This window comes from Scleropages formosus, chromosome 4, assembly GCF_900964775.1.
Source record: "Scleropages formosus chromosome 4, fSclFor1.1, whole genome shotgun sequence".
Classification (NCBI taxonomy): Eukaryota; Metazoa; Chordata; class Actinopteri; order Osteoglossiformes; family Osteoglossidae; genus Scleropages; species Scleropages formosus.
This window is the reverse complement of record NC_041809.1, coordinates 20,862,295-20,870,500: the sequence shown is the minus strand read 5'-3', so window position 1 is coordinate 20,870,500 and position 8,206 is coordinate 20,862,295. Positions and strand designations below refer to the sequence as shown.

Sequence of the window (8,206 nt, the reverse complement as noted above, 5' to 3'; positions counted from 1 at the left end):
GCGAACCGAGTCCGCGTGCGCCCTAGCCGAGCCGAGACGAGCGCGGCTTCGCGCGGCGACCAACGGAAAACGGTTACGGAGGTGAAAATGCTGAGGAAAAAAAAAATAAATATGTTCAAGAGTTACTTCTTACGAGCTTGTTTTTAATTTGTTCATTCGCGCCTTCGACTAACCTGATGTCGACAAGGCGGTAAAAGAGCAAGTTGGGAACGGAGAACACGGACAACTTAGTTGGGGTTTAAAGCGACGACCTGGGGATTTAAACAAAGACAACTTGGAGGACATCACATTCGATTGTGTCTTATGGCCTGATGGTGAGTCCTTTGCTTTTTCCAATCTTTAACTAAATGCACGTATGTGAGGAATCGGAGTTAGTATTTACACCGACTAAAACGTTGCGTTTGTCATATGCGTTTGGATGTGTTTGTGAGTTTTTGCTCAGGTCTAAATAGGGTGTGAGTTCGGTGAAGCAGAACATTTAAAAAGAAAACTGAGTTTTGGAAATGGTGTTTCACTGTCCGGTGTGAATCAGACAGAAGTCAGCGTCCTGCAGCGGACTTACCATTCAGTCTCAAGGTTACCGGGTCGAGTCCCTCTCCTACTGTAGTACTCATGATCGAGGCTCTTACAAAGTGACCTGCTGGATCAGTGGATAAATCAGTGTAAAGTGTATTATCTAAACCCGGACAAAAGTGTCGCGTAAATAAAGAAGAATGAAGTGGGGGTGAGACGGAGCTTCTCACCTGCTCCCCGACGAAGAGGACCTGGGGGAAAGCAGTTCTTTCCCACCTTATTATACTACCGCCGCCGTGGCGCTCTTTTCCGTGCCTTACAGAGTTTCTGGGGCGCGTTTTATGTGACAACTTTATCAAAGTGAGACTTTAATCTGATTTAACATTTTAGGTGTAACTCGGTGGAAAAGTAAGTCTGCGCAGGGGTATTCTTTTCGAAATGTATCGTGTGTTGGGTAAGATTATATTATATATTATAAATAAAGAAATTTACTAAAGGTGAAGCCGTACTTTTTTTACCCAAATCAGTTTGATGTTGATATACGGAATGTGCTCCACTGGACTTCCAGAACCTCCGAAGTTTTCGGAGCTCGTCCCGGGGTTCCTCCCCCTCTCTCTCTCTCTCTCTCTCTCTCTCTCACACACACACACACACACACACACACACACACACACACACACACACACACACACACACACACACACACGCGCGCGCGCGTTGCTATAATTCAAGATCATTCCTCTTGCACGTGTCATTCCTCCTTGGAGGCGTCCTCTCCTTTCTCCCTCGTGTCTTCCCCACCGTCCACGGACTACATCCTCCTCCGATAGCCGCCTTGGCTTTGACACTTCAAGAACAGACGGCTGTGTATTTGTGTGTTCCTGGGGACAGATCAGTTGGACGTCAGGAAAGTGTCGCCGTGGACACTGTCACCATCGGGACAGGACGAGCGGCCCCCCCAGAGTCTCCAATGAGAGGCGCACGGCACATTCACACTTCTGCCACCGCAACGACTTCAACACCATTTATTTCACGCCTCTTTAATCTCCTTAAAAGGAACTCACGATTTCAGCAGCGCTTCACCTCGGAGTGGATTGGGGTCTAAAACTATTAGTCTTTTGTTAGGTAATGCCTTTGTAGGCGGCTTAAAATGTTATATCTTCCGCTTCACAGTGAGGGTGAGCTACCCGTTTATACAGCATTGCATTTTATTGTATCAGTTCAAGGTAAGTACCTTGCTAAATGCGATTTTACATGTTGCTAAAGTGCACAGCAGGAGTGGGATTCAAACCAAACACCTTCAGATTGCAAGACCACAGCGCAAACGGGGCAGCATCTGTTGTTTCCTTGCGCATCTTTGTACTGATTAAGCAGAAAACATTGGAAAGGAGGATTATACATGCATTATATATATCTCAGCTAACAAAAAAAAAAACAATGTATGTTCGTGGCCGAGAAATGACTGGTTTGGTGTATTTTTCAGCCCTTCCCGGCGGGCGAGGATTCATACAAAAATATGTTAAATAATTTCCCAAATCATTGAAACCAAAGAACAAGATACAAGCGAAGAAGTGTGCTGATCTGACACGATGTTTACACAGAGAATACTTACGTCTTAAGCATTTTCTATTGAGAAAAATAATATATTTTTATAAAGTTTCATTTTAATGCGGTCGCCACTCTCTCTCTCTCTGTTGTTTTTGTAAAGTTCAGGGATTTTCATTCCATATGAGAGCAGCTGAGTTAATTGCGCCTTTTCAATGGTATCTTACAAGTGAGAAAGAAGAGTCTATTCAGATCCATCCATTTTCATATACATTCTCAGCTATAATTACAGGAATACACTTTCACTTTACACGTTAAAGTACTGCGTTAGTAAACTGCATCCCATATCCCAAAAAGCGCTTTTTTTTACCGAGAAAATGCGTTTTGAGCTCACAATGGATACGCAGAGGAAATCTGCTGGACTTTGTGCTTATTCTCCATGTTCACACTGTAAATCCTTGCTGCTCTTTGAGATTCACAACACAAAATCAATTACAGATACATCAGCAGGAAGGAATGCTGTTCAGTGCAGTAGTCTGATGCCAGCATAAAACAATGCAACTGGGTGAAATCAAACAATTAAAGGCACAGCATGTACTGTAGGGTCAACACTGTTTCTGAAGGCACTGTTTCATTGCACACCTTTAAGTTTCATTGAGTGAATCTACTCCAGTCGTGAAGTCAGGGGTCACTCACTGTGGCAATTTCAGCACCAGTGCACATTAGGACATACTTTCAGGGTCAGAACATGCTTTTTTTGGTGCAACAGTGTCACTACTGTGAGCCTGTGTTTGCAGAAGACAAAAAGAAATACTGATTGCAGAAGGGCTTAAGAAAGCCCAAATGGTCTTGCTGAAAAATTTAGAGCTATATGATACTGACATGAGATTGACTCAAGAAAATAGTGTGGACAAAAAGCTTACATTTAAACATTTCATTTGAAAAAGATGCTGCTTGGGAGATGGCTGGGCTTATTTGCATGTACATTTATACATTTAGTAGATCCTTTTCACCAAAGCATTCTACACCTCAGAGAAAATAAGTATTTCTCCAACAGATGGAGAGATATAGATGCAGACATGCAGTTCTTGAAGTTCAGTCTCTCTGATGCCACTGTTTAAATCAGCATACAGTACACTGGTAGCTGCATACCCAGCTCTTCCTCTACTTTCCACCTGGTGCATCAGACATCTCCATACGCATTGCTACCTGCCTGTCAGACATCTCTTCATGGATGTCTGATCACCACCTTCAACTCAGCCTCTCCAAAACAGAGATTCTTTACCTCCCAACTGGTCCGTCCTCCTGTCACGATCTATCGGTCAAACTGGACAACTCACTCATCTCACCTACCTCCTTGGCCAAGAGTCTGGGAATAACAACTGACACGAGTCTGTCTTTCTCTCAGCACATCAAAGCCACAGCCCAGTCCTGCAGATACATCCTGCATAATATTTGTAGGATCCATCCCTACCTCACAACTGACTCTGCTCAACTACATGTCCAGGCCATGGTGACTTCCCGTCTGGACTACTGCAACTCTCTCCTGTTTGGCCTTCCCACTACTGCCGTCAGATTTCTACAGTTTATACAAAATGCTGCTGCACGAGTTGTGTTTGATTTGCCAAAGCTTTCCCACGTATCTCCTCTACTCATTTCTCTGCACTGGCTTCCTATAGCTGCTCAAATCAAATTCAAGACCCTGGTTATTGTTTACAAATGCATCAATAGAACCGGTCCCAGCTATTTACAGGACTTGGTCAACCGCAACACCCCAGCCAGGCCCCTTCGCTCGTCTACTTCTGCTCGCTTGGTGTCCCGCGCACGAAAGGTAAAGCGCGGAGGTTCTCGGTTCTGGCTCCGTTGTGATGGAACGACCTTCCCCTCTCACTCAGAACTGTGGAAACTCTGTCTACATTCAAGAAGGGTCTGAAAGCTCACCTTTTCCAGACCTATTTCGCCCAAGATCCCTCCAGTTCATGGACGGTGTAAATGTTCACGCACCATAACTTCATGAGCTTCCTGAGATATAGCCTTTATTCAGCCACTACTCTGGCATTGTATTTGCTTGTTTGTGTATCTAAGGAGAAAAAAAAAATGGTAGGAGGGTATCAGGATTTGTCTATCCTGTGTTTTATGCACCTACTTGAACGATGAACCTCGGTGCAGCAAGTGGTAGGTAAACTAGGTTTACTTGAGACTTACATGTCTGCAGCTATGTCTCTTTCTCTTAATGTAATGCATAAATTGTACTTTTGCTGAGGTGTACGTCACTTTGGACGAAAGCATCTGCTAAATGAATAAATGTAAATGCATATATAATATATAAGAAGTGCAAAGGTAATTGTGACAGATGTAATGTAAATTTTTGGAGATCCGGAGAGAAGTGAGTCTGAAAGATATATTTTGAGACCCTTCTTGAAATTTAAAAGGGGTTCATCAGTTCTGAGTAAGAGAAGGAGATCATTCCACCACATTGGACACAGAATCAAGAACCTTTTGGATTTTGATTTTGGACTTGTGTATGGGAACACCAGCTGGGGATTTAGGAATCGTCTACTGTCGTTCCTATCTGTTATTGCATGAGTGGTGTTTTGCAGACCTGCAGATTTCTTTTACTGTATGTGGATAACTTCAAGGTACATGGTTCTTTAATTTCACTTGTAACTGTCAGCAAAAGTGCCAAACACATGTGGAATATTTCCTGTAACTGAAATTATAAAAAGCATGTACCATTTTAAAGCCTTTCTAGAAACTCTTACAGCAAAAACTAAAATGAAACAGAGGTGCTTTGTTGTTTGAATAATTGTGAGTATAGCAGGATCAATTATTACTTTGCTTCACACTGGTGACCCAGAAAGCCTTGAAGTATGGAGTTTAATTTTAACATATTGACATATGTTACATGTGGACTTCTGCCTAAAAGACTGAACATCTGATCTGAGAATTATTCTATGCAGAACATGAGACTATGAATGTAACAAACTATAAAATGTCAACATAAACATATCACAAAAATGCGTAACAGAACAAGCTCAGTGGTGCTTCAACAGCTCAAGGCAATGTCTAAAAAAAAAAAAAAAAAAACTCTCCAACAGTAATCTGACCTGCTAACACAGAGTGTGCTCAGCAGCCATAAAGCCTTGGCCTGCATCTGTTTCTCCTCACACAACAGACCCCAGTGCGACTCCATCTCACCTCCCCGTGTACCAGGTAATTACAGTGCCACAGACCATGATTCAATCTGTAGATTATCATCAGGACCAAATCTAAATAAACCATGGCCTCCAAAATTCCCTGCTTTACTGCCTCAAGAGCAAAACTGTAGAAATCCAGAAAGAGCTGTTTGACTCAGCTGCCCAGACAAAAATGTTTCATATATGGGGGTACATGTTAAATGTATGATCATTTCACACTAATTTATGTAGTTATGTACTTTTTATGTTTGCATGCTGTATGTCTAGAGTAACAAAAAGAGTTCATGAATACAGCATCCAGCAAAGACTTGGCAAACAGATCAATTCTGAAATAACATTAACAGAATTTGTCACTGGCTAAATTGCTTGTACCATACACTTGCAGTCAATGGAAAGGAAATATGTCTGAGTGTGTACAGAAAAATGGAAGGAAGATCAAGAGAAAAGATAAGTGGTAAAGGGCAGAACAGTAAGCTGGTCAGAATAACATTGTCAGAGAGGATGTAGCATGTAAAAAATACGATCGTACTGATTATAAACAGCAAGTCCTTGTGTCTTTGCTCACGTAACTCACCCTGGTGACAGCTGCTCATATGGTGTCTAGTGGTACAACTCCAATTTCAATTTTTGTTCATAGTATGGAATTTTTAAGAAGCATTTTAAAAAGTAGTTAATTTACAGTCAGGACCAAAATGAAGATATTAGATGTTGTATTAGAAAAAAATACAACTAGTGTAATGTCTTCCATTTTAGAAACCTAATATGTCCTAACACAACATTTTAATGTAGGGAGCTATCAGTCCTTTGCTGTTTTAGCTTGTCTATCCTGTATTATTTTGTAGTTGTTCCCTGCGATAGACAACCCTGGATTATAATTAGAGAAGAAAAAATGTGTAGTGGTGCACAAGGAAAAATTAATACAATATTTTAGAGGGGATAATTAATTAGAAAACAGCAATTTCTCACTGTTACAATATGGTAGTTATCTGAGAACTTGTTAGTGATCATCATAAGCTTTTTTACTGTGAAACTGAAAAAAAAATGCTGTGCATATGCACAGTTGTATCGGTATACAAGTCTATTTCAAAGATTTCACTGACTTGTGGAAGAAAAACTCAAAAACAACTGCTCTAATTAAAAGTTTAATTATTTAATTCAGCCAATCAGCATTATTGCATGCAATAAGGAAGTTCAAATAACTTAAGAAAAATGGGTAAATGTCTGAAGCTTATATTCTTTAGCAGAAGCATGATTTTCGTGCCTGCAGATGGACAATAAAACTGTTCTGGCATGATTTAGTACAGTTTCAGCTGGGCCTTAAGTAACTTTCGCTGGGATGTAAGATTGGACATTATTCTATTCACTCACTATGAACCACCCATATAGATGCAGGGTTGCAGTGGTCCAGAGCCTATCCCAAAAGCACAAAGTGTGCCTTTCAGGGGCACTTACCCTAGTTCATCGCAGGGCAGTTAAAGGTTTCAGGTATCGTTAAGCACACTGTAACTCTCATAGGGGACTTTGTTAAATTCACCTCCACACTCTTGGCTTTTGTGATTATATGATTTACAGCATGGAAGTTCTGAAGAGCTGATGATAAACCTAATCATATTACCTTTTTCATTTTCTCATAGTTACTGGAGCTAAAGAAACCATGTGAAAGTATTAGAAAAAAGTGTTATAATGGAACATTTTATAGATGAACACAAACAACATTAGACAACTGTACTCAGGCTTGAAAATAGATTAACAGCTGTAACTAGAACAGAAATATAATTGAAAGAATAGTGGAGAGTACACATAGCACCGCTGCAGGCATTTTTATTTAGACCAAGAAAAATCACAGTTTCAACCTGGATGAAAAATTACCCTGTACTCTGAAGTATATTTATTGTTCAGTGTGATCTTTTTTAACCTAACCATCAAGAGCGACCTTTTTCAGAGGAAGTGGACGTAGGCCACAGGAGATGTTTCTGGTTGTTATGGAAGGCATTGGCAGCAAGTCCTAATTAGCTCATTGGAGGCTTGTTATAGGTCGGGCTCTGCGGAAAAGGAAACTGCTTTTGTTGGCTCCCCAATGGCTTGAGTAAAATGATTGACAGCCAAGGAAGGGAGAACTAGAACGGGGGATATATTATGATGCCCATGTCACAATCCTTCTTGGTACTTATTGTTTTCCCCATGGTTTATAAATTAAGCACCGTAGACACTCCTGTATCTACCTACATTACAACCTGGGCCCCTGTATATCTGGTGGAATGAAGAGGTTGTCTTTAACATTGTCTCCATCAAAAAAAATGTAAAATACAAAAGAAAGGGAGATACATTGCTTCATAAATTGGGTCATTCCTATATCTGTAACCACTGACTAATTGGGGCCCAGAAGTTGTGCCAGTACACACACACACACACACACACACACACACACACACACATTTTCTGAACCGCTTGTCCCATACGGGGTCGCGGGGAGCCGGAGCCTAACCCGGCAATGCAGGGCGTAAGGCCGGAGGCGGAGGGAATACACCCAGGACGGGACGCCAGTCCGTCACAAGGCACCCCAAGCGGGACTCGAACCCCAGACCCACCAGAGAGCAGGACCCGGTCCAACCCACCGCGCCACCACACCCCCCTATGCCAGTACAGACCAATCCAATCCACAACAGAAATATTTGTTGATTAAACTCCATTCTGGCAGACGGGCAACACAGAACATGCTTTGTATGGATGTAAAACAGAACTAGAGGAAAGGGGTACCCTGAACTGAGAATAAAGCAGAGAGGGTGAAAGAATGAGTGCACTCAAGTACCCTCAGAATGACAGAATCAATTATTCCTGAGCATGAAGCAAATGGCCAACAAGAAGGTGAACAGCTTCCATGGCAAATGCCAATTAGATGCAAAGTACGCACACTGCATCAGTCTGATCACACTGCACACAAGTATGTTTCA

At 41.7% G+C, this 8,206-nt stretch overlaps 1 protein-coding gene across 1 annotated transcript in view; it reads left to right on the top strand.

The window, feature by feature from the left end:
- Positions 1-216: 216 nt before the first annotated feature.
- The window catches only part of drd2b (dopamine receptor D2b), a 30,065-nt gene continuing 22,075 nt past the window's right edge, over positions 217-8,206 (top strand). The window contains exon 1 of the mRNA XM_018755166.2: positions 217-314. The gene's annotated coding sequence lies outside the window, so the exon portion shown is untranslated. The remainder of the gene's footprint in view (positions 315-8,206) is intronic.